Source organism: Ceratotherium simum, chromosome 12 (assembly GCF_057802395.1).
Source record: "Ceratotherium simum simum isolate JZ-2026a chromosome 12, ASM5780239v1, whole genome shotgun sequence".
NCBI classification, from domain to species: domain Eukaryota; kingdom Metazoa; phylum Chordata; class Mammalia; order Perissodactyla; family Rhinocerotidae; genus Ceratotherium; species Ceratotherium simum.
The window spans coordinates 67,465,503-67,472,229 of NC_141911.1; positions in this window are offsets into that span (position 1 = coordinate 67,465,503).

Below are 6,727 nucleotides of genomic sequence, written 5' to 3' on the forward strand. Positions count from 1 at the left end.
TCTCAAGACATAGAACAAGACACCCAGATAGAGATGCCTGTGTCTTATGACAAATGACAAGAAAAGACAGAGACAAGGAGCAATGGTGACTACTTCTGGGAGGAAAAGGATCAATTAACCAATGAGTACTCAACCAGATCCTAGAGTTGCTGAGTCCAAGAAGCTAGCTTCACCAATATTTTCTCCTGCTAATCTAAATTTAGAAAAAAAAACAAAACAAAAGCTTACCACTCTCACTTCCGCTGGACTCTACAGGCAGAGATCTGGGAAACTGACATGGTAAGAACTCTTTACCGCCTGCTGGCTCTTGCCAGGGGTCCAGGAACTCTCAGCTGCAGCAGTCCAGGAGCGAAGAGCGTCCAGCCAGTGAAATTTTTAACCCATCAGAGTTGCCAAACTGAAGGGGAGAAAGACCATCCTCTGCCCACTCTGGTCTGGCTGGCCTACAAATTAAATTGACATGAGACTGAATAGTAGGAGAAAATCAAACAAAGCTTTATAACAGGTATACATGGGAGAGACCCAGGGAAACTGAGTGTCTCAACAAAATGGTGGAGGTTCTCCTCTTAAATAGAAAGACAAAGGAGGCTGTTGGGGGTAATCTTCAGCTGTGGAAGATTACCAGAAAAGCATAGTAAACAAGAGTATGCAGATTTTAATCCTTGCCTTCCCCACTGATAACAGTTTCTAGAGATAAGGTCATCCCCCTTTCTTCCTGGTACAGAGAGGGAGATACCTTTACAAATGGAGATTTCCCTTATAGATGTAAATGTCTCTTACAAAGGATAACTTCTACTTTTACTTGGAATGGGCTTAGCAAGGACCCTCCCAGTCTATCTACACCCAGAGTTAAATTCTTTTAAGCAGTTAGTTATGGGGGAGGTCAAAGTTTCTTTCAGAGAAAATAATTAAGGTAAAGAGACATATTTTGAGGTGGCCAATTCTGATCTCCCACAGCCTCATCTCCTGCAACTAGAGAACCACCTGTGCTGAAACTAGGCCTGAAATTTGATGAGACTGGCAGAGTCACAAGAAACTGCATTCATAGCCCTAGCTGGTCTCCTCTGACTGACTTTAGAGTCAAAGACCTGGAATGGGGACATTTGGGGTAGATGCTCTTGCGATCCAGAAACCCACAGATTCCCATGAGCCCCCCAGGCTGGTGAACCCACCTCCCCCTTGCTAGAGGACAGCAGCCTCCCATTGCATGGAGGCAAAGGTCTTAACTGAAGCAGATTTTTTGAAAAAGATGTACATTCTCCTTGGCACCTTCCACTACTTACCTTTATTTTTTCTAAGTCAGTAGAGCCAGGCCTCCGTGTGGTCTTTCCAGGGAAGCACTACCTCTTCAGGAGGTGTAGGAGGGGCAGAACATAAAGCTGAGTAGGGAGAGCTTTGCCTTTCATCTTTTTTTCCTCTTTCCATCAAACTTTTTGTTAGATATGTTATTTGGTTTTACTTTTGGAGTCTAGAGTTTAGGTTTTGGAGTCAAGTGTTTAAGGTGATTGCGATTTGGCAAGAGTGTTATACTTGGAGAACAGGAAAGTAAAGAAAGAAGATTACTCGCATGTTGGAAGAGCCGTGCAAGATACATCCACAGGCTGGTGGTCTAATGAGGCCAAAGCGCTGTTTGCAGGGAGAAGTTGAACAAGGACAGTGGAAGGAGAGGCAGCTTGGCAAGAAAGCAGGATACTTGAAGAAGCGTTTTTGGAGGTGGAGCAATTGTGGACGGTGACAAGGACTGGGGTACAAGTCTGGTTGTGGGTGTCTGAGCTGGAAGCAGAAGGCCAGGGAACTGAAGGGCTGGGTTTTGATGGAACACTGAAGTCCTTCAGGCAGATGGCAGGATTTAACATGGAGAGGAAGACTGGGGGGATGACAAAGGCCTTCATTTCACTTGATTATAGTAACAAGAAAGTGGTGGAGAGTGTAATAAAATTTCATAAATCTCAAAGAGCGGGTTTTGTATGAAGGGGTGGAAGTAGCAATGGTCTGGAAGCAAAGGTCCATTCTGTAGAGTTCTGAATCTAGGAGGACAATGGAAGAGAAAATACTTTCTTCCTGTATTCTTTTGGGTAGCAAAATATTTTTCTCTCCATCCAGTTAGATCAATGTTATTGTCCATAGAAATTCCTCCAAAATTCCAGCAATACATTTCTGTCAGTATGAATACATTTCAAACGGGAAATTGTGAGAGGTCAATTCACCAGGCTGCCAACCCACTGCCATTTTAAATGCAAGTTTAAATGGAATCTTTATTATAAATGTCAGTACATTATATATCTATATCAGTGGGAAGCCATTTTCAGTTTATATAAATTTTAAGATTTTATAATATTCTTCTTCAGCTATTAATGGCTTGAGACAAAATGATGCTGATGCAACTAGACAATTTAACAAAAAAATTTATAACCAGTTTTTTTTTAAACAAATCTGGTTATTCAAAATGACTGCTCTGTTAATTTCAATACTAGTTTAAAAGCAATATTTTAGGCCTTTCAAAGTTTTCCATGACAGCTGTTTTCTTTTATTTGTTTCTATTTTTGCCTATTACTCCATAGAGAACAATAAACAGAAAATTCTAAAACAGATGGCTACTATTGTATTTTGTGGTCTATTTTAAAAATATGCAACCCAAAACATTTGCCATAATCTGGAGCGAGTTCTCAGAAAATGACTTTTTTTTTTTTTGTGAGGAAGATCAGCCCTGAGCTAACATCTGTTGCCAATCCTTCTCTTTTTGCGGAGGAAGACTGGCCCTGGGCTGACATCCGTGCCCATCTTCCTCTACTTTATACGGGAAGCCACCACAGCATGGCTTGACAAGCGGTGCATGGATGCGCGCCCGGGATCTGAACCCCAGGCAGCGGCAGCGGAGTACGTGTACTTAACCGCTACCCCCAAGGCCAGCCCCTCAGAAAATGATTTTGACTTGATGTTTAATGTAGACCCAATTGGAAATGGTAATGGTATATGTAGAGACTAGGCAACATGAAGGAGAGCATTGTGCTTCTGAGGAGGCATTTGAAGAAGTTCCTATGGTTTTATTTTATTTTTTAACTAAATCTGCCCTGGTATCAATAGTCTATTAAATTTCAATTTAGCATTTGTGCTTGCATTTGTTTTCTTCCTGTTGAACCTCTACATTTGCCCCCATTTTCCCACCAGCTCATCCTTTATTTTATAGGTCTGGTCAGGCTATAAGGCTAAGTTCCCTGTTATTTCTAAATTGGCCCCAATGTCCTAAAATCTGATGTATGAACCTCATTAAGGTTAATACATTAATCAGGTTAAGACAATCAGGAAGTATTTTTAAATATACCTACTTCAAAATTTACTTATTAATAAAATGCACGTTTTTTCCTAGGATTAGCATGAGGAATTCAGACATTTTATAGGCCATCATTTTATCACTTTGAGGTTTAACGTTTTCTATTGGTGTTCTAGAAAACATGGAGAGCCTGCAAATCAGAGAAGGGTTGACTTGCTCATTCTTAGAAAAAATAAAAATGCTAAAAAGAAGATATTTAGTTGGGATTTTAGCAAGTATGCACCTGTGTTAAATTAAAGCAATTCACCTAGCAAATATATGTATCACATAATATATGTACATGTTTTGATATTTTAAATTAATTGATCCTTTGAGCAAATATTTATTGAATTCTTACTATATTTCAGACACTGTGTAGTGTTAGATGTGAACAAATCAGACAAAATTGCATTCAAATGGGAAGACAGATAATAAACAAAGATAGTAAATGCAAACTATAATTTTAGGAAACCAAATGCTGAGGAGAGAAACATCAGGGTAAGGGAACAGAGAATAACTAATGGAGAGAGATAGGGGCCTATTAGATACATTATTTCTTCATTTCAAAATATAAACTCAAATCTGTGATATTCCCTGCATAAAAATTTATATAGATTTTAAAAATCTTTTATCTCTGGCCCTGCGATTGATATAAAAATACAAATACCTTTCCTTTTTCCCCCTCTAATCATTATTATTTGTAATCTTTATCTAGAATTTTACATTTGCAAGTTATGCACAATTTTTTTTAATGTAACCATCGTGGGTAGCTTAGTAAGGGCAGATAGATAAACAATTCCATTTAGTGCATGAGAGGGCAAAACGAAAATAGGAATAGAATCAAATGTTTAGATATTTAGTAAAGAGTGTGGCACATGGATCTGTATGAGACCTGGATTTTAAATTCCACCTCTTATTTATTAATTTTTATTTAAAATATTTGGGTCTCATTTGGTTCATCTGCAAATGAAGACAGAACATTTTCTAAATTTGAAGACCAATAGTTATAGAATAAAACCAATTCAGGAAACTTTCAGATCTAATAATTTTGATTCTATGAAAAAAAATTTATAATTATGTTGTAAATAATAATGACATGTTTTGAGACTTGTAAATTTCAAATTTTGCAAATACTACTGTAGCAAATACCATCTCTAATCAAATTTTATTCTTTCTGTTTGTTTGTTTTGCCTGGAACACTTACTGAATTACTTGAATGGAATTTTTTCCTTGTTCCTTTTCAGAGGACATAGTAGACTTATGTCCTGTGAGTGAACTACCATCAAATTTATCTTTTTACTCTTGCTAATTCCAAACTTCTATTTTCTGGCCAAAAACCATCACCTTTAGCCTTCTTTATTTCTTTAATTAGCATTAGTCTTTGGTTTTTTGGGCAGATGCTTTTCCCACAGAAATAAACTGCTCTTGTAACCCTAAAAACTAAAGAAATGAGCAGACAACATGACTTCCTCTTTTTGAACACACGTGGCTTCTAGTCACCATTTCCTTCACAATGCTCACAAACAACCCACTGATGGTCTGTTTCACCCACACAACCAGGATCAATACAAAACTTGCCAGTCTTCCATTCATGTTTTCTATTTTTCTTCTGTTTTTTAAAATTGAGACAATCTTTAGTGTTCAGTGATAGACATATTACAGTCATGCATCACTTAACTATGAAAATATGTTCTGAGAAACACATCAGGTGATTTCGTCGTTGTACAAACATCATAGAGTGTACTTACACAAACCTAGATGATATAGCCTACTACACACCTAGGTTATATGGAACTAATCTTATGAGACTACTATTGTATATGCAGTCTGTCATTGACCGAAACATTGTTATGTGGCGCACGATTGTACAATCTTATGTGCAAGTTATTTCAGTCTCCTGGGTTGTAATATATTGGAGTCAAAAGTCTAGAAAACAATTAGGCCAGCCAAGTATTCCCTGTTGCCTGCTCACCTGCATTGTTGAAAGTGGGCATATTCCAGAGAAGAGGGAGGGATATGTTTATCCTCTGAGTATTAGAGTTTTCCCAAAGGCAAATAATCCATCACTTTCTTTGACCTACATCCCTTACATGTGTTCAATGTAATTGAAAATAGCTCTTCTATCTAGCAAGATCAGGGCGTGTGGGCACAATAGTATTTCAGCTGTTACTTAGGCTGTGGTCTTTGCTAATACCAGTTGTCAATGGGCCCCCAGGGCCGGGAGACGAAGTAATACAGAGATGATATATACTTATTCTACATTCGTGAAGCTTCTTTCGTGTACTTCCTTAAGGAGTATAAAAGAAAGACCATTCTGCAATGAACAGAAATAGCCAAGACTTGGAAGCAACCTAAGTGTCCATCAAGGGATGAATGGATAAAGAAGATGTGGTATATATACACAATGGAATACTACTCAGCCATAAGAAACGATGAAATCCAGCCATTTGTGACAACATGGATGGACATTGAGGGTATAATGCAAAGTGAAATAAGTCAGAGGGAGAAGGTCAAATACCGTATGATTTCCTTCATTAAGTAGTAGATAATAACAACAATAAACAAACACATAGGGACAGAGATTGGATTGGTGGTTACCAGAGGGGAAGGGGGGAGGGAGGAGGGTGAAAGGGATAATTCGGTACATGTGTGTGGTGATGGGTTGTAATTAGTATTTTGGTGGTGAACATGATGTAATCTATGCAGAAATAGAAGTATAATGATGTACACCTGAAACTTTTACAATGTTATAAACCAATGTTACTGCAATAAACAAAAAATTAAAAAAAAAAAAAAAAGAAAGAAAGACCATTCTGGGCTGGCCCTGTGGCTTAGCAGTTAAGTACACGCACTCCGCTATTGGTGGCCCAGGTTCGGATCCCAGGCGCCGCTTCTCTGGCCATGCTGAGGCTGCGTCCCACATACAGCAACTAGAAGGATGTGCAACTATGACATACAACTATCTACTGGGGCTTTGGGGGAAAAAAAGGAGGAGGATTGGCAATAGATGTTAGCTCAGAGCTGGTCTTCCTCAGTAAAAAGAGGAGGATTAGCATGGATGTTAGCTCAGGGCTGATCTTCCTCACAAAAAAAAAAAAAAAGAAAGACCGTCCTGAACTGAGGCAGTTCTGTACTGTAAATGTGGCAATCTCTTGAAGACCCTCCCAGAGCCTTATCCTACATTAAATTCACGGTCTAATTGAGTTTCTGCATGTTCAGTACAATCCACAAATTATTAATCCCCTGCTTTGTAAGGTAATATTGTGGAAAATTTGGTACAAATTTCCTGTTTGTTGATTTCTTGTATTACCACATAGAACAGAATATATTTGTCTGTATACTACCTTTTTATAGGGTTAAGATTTCTCTAATTTTCCTGTCAAGTTAATTGATTTAATGTTGCCGCACTAATAAAAA